This window comes from Elephas maximus, chromosome 2, assembly GCF_024166365.1.
Source record: "Elephas maximus indicus isolate mEleMax1 chromosome 2, mEleMax1 primary haplotype, whole genome shotgun sequence".
Taxonomy (NCBI): Eukaryota; Metazoa; Chordata; class Mammalia; order Proboscidea; family Elephantidae; genus Elephas; species Elephas maximus.
Window position 1 is genome coordinate 150,721,494 of NC_064820.1, and position 13,778 is coordinate 150,735,271.

Sequence of the window (13,778 nt, forward strand, 5' to 3'; positions counted from 1 at the left end):
TCACTCTATCTAGTGAGAGGCAGACAGAACAGGTAACACTTAGAGAAGGTCATCTAAAAAGAAATGTCATCTAGCAAAACTAGGGGCAGAGCTAAGTCAAGAATCAAAATTTGCAGACTCTCACTCAGGGCAAAGTTTCTACACCTTTCGTCTCTGGATTCAGAGCTACATTTTACATTCTACCTTATTATCCAAATGTTCTCTAGGCCACAGCCTGAATCTGCTGGTCCAAGCTAATTTTCCTGGACTTCAGACTAACGAGAGCTACCATTGGATTCTTGCAGTAGAAGAAAGTCAAAGGAACCAAAGTGGTCTGCCTGGAAGAAAAGGTTCCATTCTCAGATTGCTTGGCAATAGCATATACTATCTCCCTTTCTGCCCTCCCTTTCTGTACCCAAAGTCTTCTTCCATAGCACACCAATAGTATTTAGTGGCCCCAGCTCTCCATTCCAAAGTAATTTTCCCAGCCATCTACACTAACTTTGTTCAGAATCCTTAGCTCTGCATGGCTTGGGAAGAAACTGTGTTGGAAGGAGAAACTGTTTTTTGGGTTTTTTTTTTAGTTTGGTCTAGAGAGCTCTCTTTTCCACACTCCACCTCAGCACTGGGAGCCAGCACATCTTGGTTTATCTGAAGACAGCCAGGGCAATCATTCTTCCTCTTAAGTGTCTTTTTTCCTCTTTTCACTGCTTTTATCTTCCTTCTCCAGAACTTCAGTTCCTCACATTTGCTGTACAGTGGTCCCACACCTGCCTGTGCATTAGAACTATCTGCCCACCTGATTAAGATCGCAAGTGTCAAGGGCTCAAAATGCATGCGAAAACTTTTTAGGGTTATGGAACTGTTCCATGTCTTGATTGTGGTGCTACTTATATGACTGTATAAAGCTACTACGGTTCATTAAACTGTATACTTAAAATGAGTAAATTTTATTTTATGTAAATTATACCTCAATAAATCTGGAAAAGGAAAAAGCAATGCAAGGTCATGCTCTACCTGACTCCTATAGAATCAGCTTCAGAGAAGCAGAAAGTTTAATGAACTTCATAGGTGACTCTAATGCATAGCCAAATGTGAAGACCACTTAGAACAACGAAAAGAGCCCAGACCATTAATATCAGACAGACCAAGGTCCAAATGTACCTATCAGAAACATGACCCTAAGCAAGTTACTTTATAAGTCTCAATTTTCTCATCTATAAAAAGGTGATAATAGTACCTACCTCCCATTGTTGTTAGGTTTAAATGTAAAAGTATATAAAGCACTTAGCAGAGAGCCCAGTCTGTAATAAGCACTTGGTAGCCATTCCAAACCCAAAACAAACTCACTGCCATCGAGTCGATTCCAACTCATAACGACCCTACAGGACAGAACAGAACTGCCTCATGGGGTTTCCAAGGCTGTTAATCTTTACAGAAGCAAACCACCACATCTTTGTCCTGTGGAGCAGCTAGTGGGTTCGAATCACCGATCCTTCAGTTAGTAGCCAAGCACTTAACCACTGCCCAACCAGGGCTCCTTAGTAGCCATTAGCAGCTATTATTTTCACTGTCCATGCCAATCTATCAAACAAAAGCTCTGTGAGCCCTTGTTGCTGGGATCAAGAAGAAAATCAGCTGGAGTACATGTGCCAGGGAGCACAGCTCTGGGCCTCTCACAAAGCCATTTTCATATCTCCAGTGATCATTATTACCAACAGGTCAGCAAGGACTAGATAAGAGAAAAAAAAGATAAGAAGCGGAGCTAAATTAAGGTCAACCCACACCTGTAGCACCAAAACTTCCCCTCAGATTCTGGTGACTTCTTAGAGTCCCTTATCCTCTCACCCCCACCAGGAAACCAGGCAAAAACTGAAAAGGAACTTAAGGCACCCAAAAAGTCAAAACATAACTGGAACACCGGCTTATCCAGGGTAAAGCCTGGCTTCCCTCAGGACACCTCCTCTGAGGGTAGAAGACTCCATACTCTGGAGTGGATTTAAGAGTATAATCATCCATGTCATTTGTGTTCTACTTTAAAGCTTCCCTTCCATCATCTCCTTTGACTTAAGATAACATCCTCTAAATAGTAATCACTTTCATTCCCTGAACATTTACTCTGAGCCAGGTTCTGTTCTCAACTTTTTACATGTACCCTCTCATTGAATACTTAAAACAACTTGGGAGAAGGGATTATTATCCCTATGTTAAATGTGAGGAAACTGGGCTTGAAAGGCCCTATAGGTAGTAAATGGTGAAGCTGGAATCTGAACTCAGATCTGCCTGGCCTCAGAGCCTACTGTTAACTACTGTGCAGAGAAGGCATTATCCTCGTCGTACTACCTCCATTTTAGAGATAAGCCAACTGAGGAAGGAAGCAACTGAGAGAGGAAGCAACTGGCTCAAGATTACCCAGTGAGTTGGAGGCCAAGCTGGGTGGAACCAGATCCACAGATGCCTGGTTAATGCCGTTTCTACCTCATCTCTGGATGGGGAACAGTATCTGAACCCCTAAAGATATTACACACAGGCTGGCATCTGAGGCTTCCAAACACCTACTATAATAAAGTCCTTTCACCTGGATTCCTCTGTCCTCTAACTTACCAACCAGGCTTAGACAAAAATTGCTCTTGGGGAAAACTTGACGAGCACCACTGGACACCAAAAGAGTCAAAGAAAAGCCAGACCAACCATAGCAGCAAGCAAGGTGCTTAACACAGCCAATACAATGCCAACACTTACCTCCCAGAGTCTTCCTAAGAATTCCTCTCTCCAATCTGTAACTCGCAACTAGTGCCCTCTGCTGGTAAACATGTGCATTTCTTCGTAACTAACCAAAAACAGGTTGCCATTGAGTCAATTCTGCCTCATAGCAACACTACAGGACAGAGTTGAATTGTCCCATAGGGTTTCCGAGGCTGTAAATCTTTCAGAAGTGCATTGCCGCATCCTTCTCCTGTAGAGCAGCTGGTGGGTTCAAACTGCTGAACTTTTGGCTAATTATTACACCAGTGGCTTAGGAATGAAAAAAAAATTTTTTTTGCACAGAACGTCCTATGCAAGAATGAGTATTAATTCTCTCATATGACTTTTTTTTTTTTTTTTAGGAATATTCAACTTTAAATTGACTGTGTTGATCTGCCATCAGATGGCTCTGTCTCTTCCCTCCAGATCTTTCCTTCCTGGTTGCAAACGAAATGCGGCTGTTTTACATGAGAAGTAAAAATATAGAAAGACGTTGCCCCAAAGTCAAGAATACAGAGGTAATGTGTATGTGGGTGAAGTCAGGTTTGTACACCTAACAGGTACACAGAGTTGAGTCAGGCACATGCTCTAAGTCATGTAAAACCCATGTGCAAGTATCCTCAAACATGTTGGTCAATATCTATCTTCATACAATTTCATGTTTATAATTCAGTTAAGACTCACTGGATACCTACGGTCTATGCAATGGGCTGCTGTATTAGAAGATACAACATAAATCCTATATGAATATAATGCCAAAAAGCTTTAAAGCTGGTTGGGGAAATTAAACATGGACATAACAACGGTAAAAAATAAGAGACTTAAGAAAAGTGCAGAAAAGGTACTATGGGAACTCAGTGGAAAAACAAAGAACTTCTATTTTGGGAAAGGAGGGGGGAGGACACAGGAATAGAAAAAGAAGAATTTAATAAATAATTCTATGGTGTTTTAGAAAGTATATATATCCTTGTAAATAATTGCCACAACTAGGTAATTTCAATTACCCAAAATTTCATTAAAATTTTTAAAGATAATTTAAAAGGTTTCACTGACTAATCCCACTACTTTAATATACTTAAGTATTGTGTTACATTAAATAATGCATAGCATAGTTTTTGAATTCTGCTTTTTTTCATACGTCCACCTTTTTCCCACATTTCTCTAATCATTTAAATAGCAGCAAAATACTTCACCTTTTGACAGAGCACAATTTAGTAAACATCTCTCTAATGTTTGACATTTAGATAGTTTCCAGCTTCTTGCTATAGATAATGCTGGAATGATCATCTTTGTGTAGACTGTTTTGCTTTCATTGAATTATTTTCTCAGGTTAAAATGCCAGTAATAGAGTCCTAGAGCCTAAAAATGTGAATACTTTCGTGGTTGTTTCTAAATAAAGCTATATTGCACCTTCCTTGTTCTCCATTTTTCCCAGCCTAATGAAGAAGTTTTTTTCTTTTTTTTTTTTTTTTAATGAAGAAGTTATTGTCTGCGATTTCATTTACAAAAGTACAAAAAAGTGTGGCAAAAACCAGTTTGGAGGAAAGCAAACAAATAGCTCCTCCAATTGAAAAAGACTTAAGCTTTCAAGCTCATGGATATATCTAGAGATTTAAGGGGACCAGCTGCAACTTCAAAGTTTGGAATAAAGTAGAAATTCTGGAGATATAAGTCAAATGGGCATTTTTTTCCACAGTCACTCTTCTGTGACCCAAGTCTTACCTCTGTACCAAAATCTCCTTATTACAAGATCAGACAGAATAGCTTCTCAGGTGAGTAATATGGAATTTGTTAAACACTTCATTGTAAAAAGTTTCCCAAAATAATGTGATTTTTTTTCTAATAACATACTGACATACTTAGACCTGTCACGGGTTGTCGTTCCTTCTAGTAGTTATACTTCCTTTCTCCCTAATTAATTATTTATGGCACCTATGTCAACAATTGTCTCCATTTGGATCATTTTAAAGACCTATACAAGTCAGCCCTTTTTAATAAAGTCACTTAAAAAAGATTTACATGATGGTAGTGAGCCTCCTCATGCTCAAAACCGCTAACCCAGTAACCCAGTGCCGTCAAGTCGATTCCGACGCAAGCGACCCTAGAGGATAGAGTAGAACTGCCCATAGAGTTTCCAAGGAGCGCCTGGTGGATTCAAACTGCTGACCCTTTGGTTAGCAGTTGTAGCACTTAACCACTACGCCACCAAGGTTTTCAAAATTGCTAGAAGCTACAATAACGAAAAGGCCTTTTGGAGAAAGGAAAGGAATTAACAAAGCAGAAACAGTTCAGAAGAGCTCTCCACTAGACACAGGCTGGCTGACTTATGTGATGGGTTGCCCAAAACTATACCCTCTCCCCACGACCTGATGTTTTCTACTTAACTTGGTTAGACTTAAAAAAAAAAAAAAAAAAAAGCTGTCTGTGTCAGGGTTCCCCCAAAACAACCCCACATTCAGAGATTTGTTAGAAAAACTCACAGAACTCAGCACAGCTAAGAACTGTACTACTCACAGCCATGACTTATATTACAGCAGGACCATACTGGAAAAAACGCACAGGTGGAGTCTGGGGGAATCCATGCCGAGGCTTCCTTATGCTCTCTCCCTCCCTTCCACGAGGGATCACACCGAATGTACTCTTCCCCCAGGAACACAAATGCTACAACATGTTTATGATGTTTCTACCTGGGGAAGTCCATTAGACTCAGTACCCAAGGTTTTTATTGGAGGCTGGTCACATAGTAAGGAGTCCTGGTGGCGTGGTGCTTACTGCACTCAGATGTTAACTGAAAGGTTGTCCGTTCAAACCCACCAGGCACTCCAGAGAAGAAAGATGTGGCAGTCTGCTTCCATAAAGATTCCAAAAAAAAAAAAAAACAAACCCACAGCCATCGAGTCAATTCCGACTTATAGCGACCCCTACAGGACAGAGTAGAACTGCCCCGCAGAGTTCCCAAGGAGCGCCTGGCGGATTCGAACTGCTGACCTTTTATTTAGCAGCCATAGCACTTAACCACTACACCACCAGGGTTTCCCCATAAAGATTACAGCCTTGGAAATCCTACAATAGGGCAGTTCTACTCTGTCCCAGAGGGTCAGAATTGACTTCTCGGCAATGGGTCTGGTCTGGGTTTTGGTCACATAGGCACCCTATGCCTCAAAACCCCTATGCCTAGCATATATCAAAATTCCAGACTCCCAGAAAGAAAGCAGGTGTTAAGCATAAATCATGTTGCTCGCACAAACAATCCAGGCACAGTGAACCACGCTTATTAGTTAGGGAACGGTGGGAACACTCCCAAAATCCAAGTTCCCAGATACTACCCAAGGGTCAAGAGTGCAAGCCGGGCCTTCTATCTTCTATCAGGCCTGATAATTCTTTTCTCTACACCACCAATTAAAAATTCATTTTGGCCAATAAGCATCATCTCTCAAAAAAAAACATACACCTGTGGCAGAATTGAAGAGACTTTGGATCTATTACACCTTGAGCAAGTAGTTCTGATTGCTTTCCTCATAAACCTCAATAAAAGCAGCCGTACCAAAGGAAGAGGAATTTCATTTTAAGAGAGGGAAACCCAGAAAGAATTTTTTGAAATTGATGTCAGATCACATCACTCTGCTCAAAATCCTGAAATAGCTCACCATTTCACTTAGCAAAAACCAAAATCCTTACAACACCCTAGAAAGCCCTACATGATCTGGGCCCTCTCCGATCTCATCAGCTACTCCTTCCCTCCTCCTCTTCCCTCAGTCCTGATACCCTGGCCTCCTTGTTGTTTGCCAAAAAGGCCAGGCACAATCCCGCCTCAGGGCTTTTGCTCTTCCTAATCCTCTAACTGTAATGTTCTTCTCCTAAATATATACAATGTTCACTCTCACGTTTCCTTCAAGTCTTTGCTCTAACATCACTTTCTCATGCCACCCTATTTTAAATTACGCTACCTTCACAACCCCATGCATCTGTCAGTTTGTGTAACTGTAGTGGCTTATGTGTTGCTGTGATGCTAGAAACTATGCCACCATTTCAATTACCAGAAGGGTCACCCATGGTGGACAGGTTTCAGCAGTGCTTCTAGACTAAGGCAGACTAGGAAGAATACCTGGCAGTCTACTTCTGAAAAATTGGCCAGTGAAAACCTTATGAATAGCAGCAGAACACTGTCTGGTATAGTGTTGGAAAATGAGCCCCTCAGGTTGGAAGGCTCTCAAAATACGACTGGGGAAGAGCTGCCTCCTCAAAATAGAGTCAACCTTAATGACATGGATAGAATAAAGCTTTCGGGACCTTCACTTGCTGAGGTGGCATAGCTCAAAATGAGATGAAACAGCTGCAAACATTCATTAATAATCAGATTGTGGAATGTACAAAATATAAATCTAGGAAAATTGGAAGTCACTAAAAATGAAATGGACCACATAAGGATCCATATCCTTGGCATTAGTGAGCTGGAACATACTGGTATTGGCCATTTTGATCAATTATATGGTCTCCTATGTCGGGAGTGAGAAACTGAAGAGGAATGGCATTGTGTTCATCGTCAAAAAGATATTTCAGGATCTATCCTGAAGTACAAGGCTGTCAGTGATAGAATAATATCCACACGCCTACAAAGGAAAACCAGTTAATATAACTATTATTCAAATTTACGCACCAACCACTAATGCCAAAGAAGAGGAAGTTGAAGATTTTTTTACCAATTTCTGCAGTCTGAAGCTGATCAAACATGCAATCAAGATGCATTGATAATTACTGGTGATTGAAATGCGAAAGCTGGAAACAGAGAAGGATCGGTAGTTGGAAAATATGGCCTTAGTGATAGAAACAACACTGGAGATCACATAAGAGAATTCTGCAAGACCAACAACTTCTTCATTGCAAATACATTTTTCAACAACATAAACAGCGACTATACACATGGACTTCACCAGATGGAATACACAGGAATGAAATCAACTATATCTGTGGAAAGAGACTATGGAAAAGCTCAGTATCATCAGTTGGAACAACGCCAGGTGCCAACTGTGGAACAGACTATCAATTGCTCACATGCAAGTTCAAGGTGCAGCTGAGGAAAACTAAAACAAGTTCATGAGAGCCAAAATATGACCTTGAGTATATCACACCTGAATTCATAAAGACCATCTTAAAAACAGATTTGAAGCATTGAACACTAATGACCGAAGACCAGACGAGTTGTAGAATGACATCAAGGATATCATACACAAAGAAAGCAAAAGGTCATTAAAAAGACAGGGAAAGAGAAAAAACAAAATGGATGTAAGAAGAGACTCTTAAATTTGCTCTTGAATATAGAATAGCTAAAACGAACGGAAGAAATGATAAAGTAAAAGAGGTGAACAGAAGATTTCAAAGGGTGGCTTGAGAAGACAAAGTATTATAATGAAATGTGCAAAGACCTGGAGTTAGAAAACCAAAAGGGAGGAACACGCTTAGCATTTCTAAGCTGAAAGAACTGAAAAAAAAAATTCAAGCTTCAAGTTGCAATACTGAAGGACTCTACGAGGTAAATATTAAACCATCCAGGAAGCATCAAAAGAAGATGGAAGGAATACAGAGTCACTATACCAAAAAGAATTGGTCGACATTCAACCATTTCAGGAGGTAGTACGTGATCAAGAACTGACAGTGCTGAACAAAGAGTTCCAAGCTGCACTGAAGGCAACACCATAAAACAAGGCTCCAGGAATTGACAGAATACCGGTCGAGATGTTTCAACAAACACATGCAGCACTGGAGGTGCTCACACATTTACGTCAAGAAATTCGGAAGACAGCTACCTGGCCAACCAACTGGAAGAGATCCACATCCATGCCCATTCCAAGGAAAGGTGATCCAACCAAATGTGGAAATTATCAAACAATACTATTAATATCACATGCAAGTAAAATTTTGCTGGAGATCACTCAAAAGTGGCTGCAGAAGTATATCAACAGGGAACTGCAAGAAGTTCTAGCCAGGTTCAGAAGAGGATATGGAACAAGGGATATCACTGCTGATGTCAGATGGATCTTGCCTGAAAGCAGAAATTACCAGAAAGATGGTTACCTGTGTTTTATTAACTATGCAAAAGCATTGGACTGCACTGATCACAACAAATTATGGATAACATCAGGAAAAATGGGATTTCCAGAACACCTAATTGTGTCCATGAAGAACCTGTACATAGAACAAGAGGCAGTCGTTCAAACAACCAGGGGACACTATGTGGCTTAAAGTCAAGAAAGGGTGTGCGTCAGGGTTGTATCCTTTCACCATACTTACTCAATCTGTATGCTGAGCAAATTATCCAAGAAGCTGAACTATATGAAGAAGAACACAGCATCAGGATTGGAGGAAGACGCATTAACAACCTGCAATTTGTAGGTGATGCAACCTTGCTTGCTGAAAGTGAAGAGAACTTGAAACACTCACTGACGAAAACAAAAATCCTCACAACCGTACAATAAGCAACATCATGATAAATGGAGAAAATGCTGAAGTTGTCAAGGATTTCATTTTACTTGGATCCACAATCAACGCCCATGGAAGTAGCCAGTCAAGAAAGCAAAAGATGTGTTGCACTGGGAGAATCTGCTGAAAAGACCTCTTTAAGGTGTTGAAAAGTAAGGATGTCACTTTAAGGACTAAAGTGCACCTGACCCAAGCCATGGTATTTTCAATCACCTCATATACTTGCGAAAGCTGGACCACGAACATGAAGACCAAAGAAGAATTGACACCTTTGAATTGTGGAGTTGGCAAAGAATATTGAATACACCATGGACTGCCAGAAGAAAGAACAAATCTGTCTTGGAAGTACAGCCAGAATACTCCTTAGAAGCAAGGATGGCAAGACTTCGTCTTATGTACTTTGGAGGGACCAGTCCCTGGAGAAAGACATCGCACTTGGTAAAATGGAAGGTAAGCTAAAAAGAGGAAAACCTTCAACCAGATGAATTGACACAGTGGCTGCAACAATGGGCTCAAGCATAGCAAAGATTGTGAGAATGGCACAGGACTGGGCAGTGTTTCGTTCTGTTGTACATAGGACCCTATGAGTTGGAACTGACTTGACAGCACCTAACAAAAACAAAACCTTCACAAGCATCCTGTCCTGTAGCACTCCCCACTCCTTACCAAAAAAATTTTCCATACTATTCAGGACCTTCTAACATACCATTTAACTCATGTTTTGTCTGTCTCTCCTTTACTAAAATATAAACTCTGTAAGGACAGGGATTTTTGCCTCTTTTGTTTACTGCTGTATCTCCAGCTGAATCATCAAGCAGAAGAGTAATAAATTTCAACCTGACAAAGTAAGGAACAGAGGGACACTGAATTTCAAATAATGAGGGAAAATTCATGACAGGTGGGGAGACTAACCTAACGCAAATAGCTAGCTATTCTCCAAGTTTAGTGATGTCTGGGAAGTGAAAGTCATTAGAAAATGTGGAAGAAACTAAACAAATTTCACACAGGTGGCACATTCAAATGGAGTTACTGAAGTCTTAATAAAATGGAACTATTTACAAGTGTGTGGGCACAGTTCAGGAAAATCAACAAAGTTTGGTGAACCATCTTGAGGCTAACAGGGAACCTAAAGTAGCAATAGGAGTGGCTGCCAAAAGCCAGAAAAGATATAGAGTTATAAAAGAGGGCCATTCCTGCATGGCACAAACGGTTAAGCACTCGACTACTGAAAGATTGGTGCTTTGAACCTACCCAGCATCCAGAGAAGCCTCAGGAGACAGGCCTGGTAATCTGCTTCTGAAATGTCACAGCCTTGAAAATCCTATGGAGGAGTTAACTCTGTGCACACAGGGTTGCCATGAGTCAGAATTGACTCGATGGGAACTAACAACATAGCAGAGCTGTGGCCACTGATAACCATTGTTGAATATATGTATTTGGGGATGGCCGTTATTGGGTGCCATAGAGTCAATTCTGACTCATAGGGACCCCATGTGACAGAGTAGGACTGCCTGATAGGGTTTTCCTGGCTGTAATCTTATAGAAGATCACGAGGTCTTTCTCCAGCAGAGCGACTTAATGGATTCAAATTGACAACCTTTCAGTTAGCAGTCATGCAGCGCTCCTTGTATTTACCTTAACCTCATTTTCCCCCCACTGTCCAAGCCCAACATGAAACCAGAGAACAGCGTGTCATTCTTTTAAGAGCCAACCTCCCACAAACAGAGGAAGGGAGAGAAGAATGGTAAATAGATCAAAAAGAATATCCAGCAGTGGTCATTTTGTAAAGCTAGCTGCAAAAGACACAATGCTTCAGTATCACCAACATCTTCAACTCACTGTGTCCAAACCTTCCTTCTAAACATCCTTTTCCCCATTCCCAATGGCATCAACATCCTCCCACTCACAATAGTAATTTTGATTCAACTGCTCCCTTTCCTTATTCCTCATCTATCCAGTCATTTATCAGTTATCCTTTCACAACTTCTATCAAATTCCCTGTTTCCAATACTATCCCTTTGTTCATGCTCTCATTTTCTAACCTGGTTAACATCAGTATTGCAACCTAGCAAGCTTACCACCTGAAACATCACCCCACTGCCATCTATTTTACTCAATGCTACTGTTCTTTCCGAATTACAGTTCTCTTATCATTATTATTATTGCTCAAAAACCTTTAGTGACTTCCACTGCCCACCAGATAAAGTCTAAACTCCTTGGCCTAGTACTCAAAGACCTAAGAATATGGTTCCAACTGACTTTTTCCAGTTTATTCCCCCAAAACTCTCCTTTATTGTGAACGATCAAATTAGTTACTGGGTATTTGGAAGCCAGTGAGTTTAGTGGAAGGACTAAGAACCACTGGAATCAGTCAGACTTAGATTGAACTCCCAGCTTTATTACTTTACCACGTGGGTAGCCTTGGGAGTTACTTAACCTTTCCGAGATAAGCTTCTGCTATCTCATCTGTCATGTAAAGGCTTATAGGCAGATCCAATGAAAACAATTATAAATATACTTAGTACACTGTTTAGCACACAGTAGGCATATTCCTCTATATATGCTCCATACCTCTGCCTATTTGGCCCACTTTTCCCTTCTTCCTTCTCTATATGGCCAAACTTTTTTTTAGATCATTTTTATTGTGCTTTAAGTGAAAGTTTACAAATCAAGTCAGTCTCCCACACAAAAACCCATATACACCTTGCTACACACTCCCAATTACCCTCCCCCTAATAAGACAGCCTGCTCTCTCCCTCCACTCTTTTTGTGTCCTTTTCGCCAGCTTCTAACCCCCTCCACCCTCTCATCTCCCCTCCAGGCAGGAGATGCCAACATAGTCTCAAGTGTCCACCTGATCCAAGAGGCTCACTCCTCACCAGCATCCCTCTCCAACCCATCGTCCAGTCCAATCCATGTCTGAAGAGTTGGCTTCGGGAATGGTTCCTATCCTGGGCCAACAGAAGGTCTGGGGGCCACGACCATCGGGGTCCTTCCAGTCTCAGTCAGACCATTAAGTCTGGTCTTATGAGAATTTGGGGTCTGCATCCCACTGCTCTCCTGCTCCCTCAGGGGTTCTCTGTTGTGTTCCGTCAGGGCAGTCATCAGTTGTAGCCGGGCACCTATATGGCCAAACTTTTAAGGTCAAGTGCCATATCCTCCGCAGTGGTTTTCCAGATCCTTCTTCCAATCTGAAAGTCACCTCTCAACTCTCATAGTATTTTATCTGTATCTTCCTTATAGTAACAAATACTTAAAACTTTACATGATTCATCTCTTCTACTAGACTTGAAGAAGCAGTTTAGGGGTCTCTCGAATCCAAGCTCACCCAACAAGGGCAAAGTCTAGGTTAACCACCAAGTGTCAGTTACTAAGAGTGCTCTATTAGCTACACACACGTCACTACTCTTTTCAAGGCAATTATTCACTCACTCATTAACCGTGCAAATACTGCGTGGTTGGAGTGGGGATAAAACAAAGGTGTGCCTTTTCCTAGTTAGGGGTCAAGAATACTTCATATTACTGCGTACCAGAGGTTATAGTAAGCCCTTTCCATGTATTCTTTCACTGAATCTACTCAACAACTCTGAGGCAAGTTATTACCAGTAGGCTCTCCTTTTTTACAGAGAAGGAAACTAAGGCTTAGGCCAATTTGTCCAAGATCACAGAGCGAGAAAGTGACAGGATCAGGAATGCAACCTGGACTATTTGATGCTAAAATTTACGTGCTTAAAGATGATGAAATATTAAGTCTGACACACACTGTGAGGCAACCTACATTTGCAGCATACCCATCAAAGACAAAATGGTATCCAAACTAACAAGAAACCAATGAAGAAATGAAGTCTTGATTTTTATCAGGGACTGTACCTTCAATAACAATGGGCCTAAGTATAATTTGTACGAATGGTGTGAATGAGACGCTGCCACAATGCTGAAAAGGAAAAAATGCATCATTGCAAAAGAAATTAAATTCCTATTAGAATGCAAGTTATTTGAAGACAGGAATCATCATTGTCTCACTGCTGCATACCCCCAGGTCCTAGAAGTGTTCTGCACAAAGAAGATGCTCAGTAAATGCCTGATGAAATTGATGGTAAGCACTGGGAAATAAGCATAGAGTTTAAATGGCACAAGTTTAAATCAGAATTTGAGAGCTGAATGATGACACAAAGCTTTTTCAGGTTTTTTTTCTTTTTTTCTTAAGTAAACCATATGAAACCAAACCTGCTGCTGCCGAGTCAATTCTAATTCACAGAAAAAAAATACCAAAGGAGTCAAAGAATGTCGGCCTGAGTAGAGAGAATGCTTAGTAGAGGCATCTTCTTGAATCCTTTTCCTCTCTGAAGATTCAAGTCATCTTCAAGTGAAAGTGAAAAGTGGGCAGAAAAAGTAAGCACGAGAGACACTCAGTTGACCTTTGTAGCCTCCCATTTTGGATTCCTTTACAAAAACCAGTTTTTCAAATGTCTCCTTCTTACAGTAAATATTTTACCTGATAGCATTTAAGTTCTCATTTAATGAGAATATAAAGTTCACCCAAAAGCAGGTACAAAACATCAAAGACTAATTTTCCC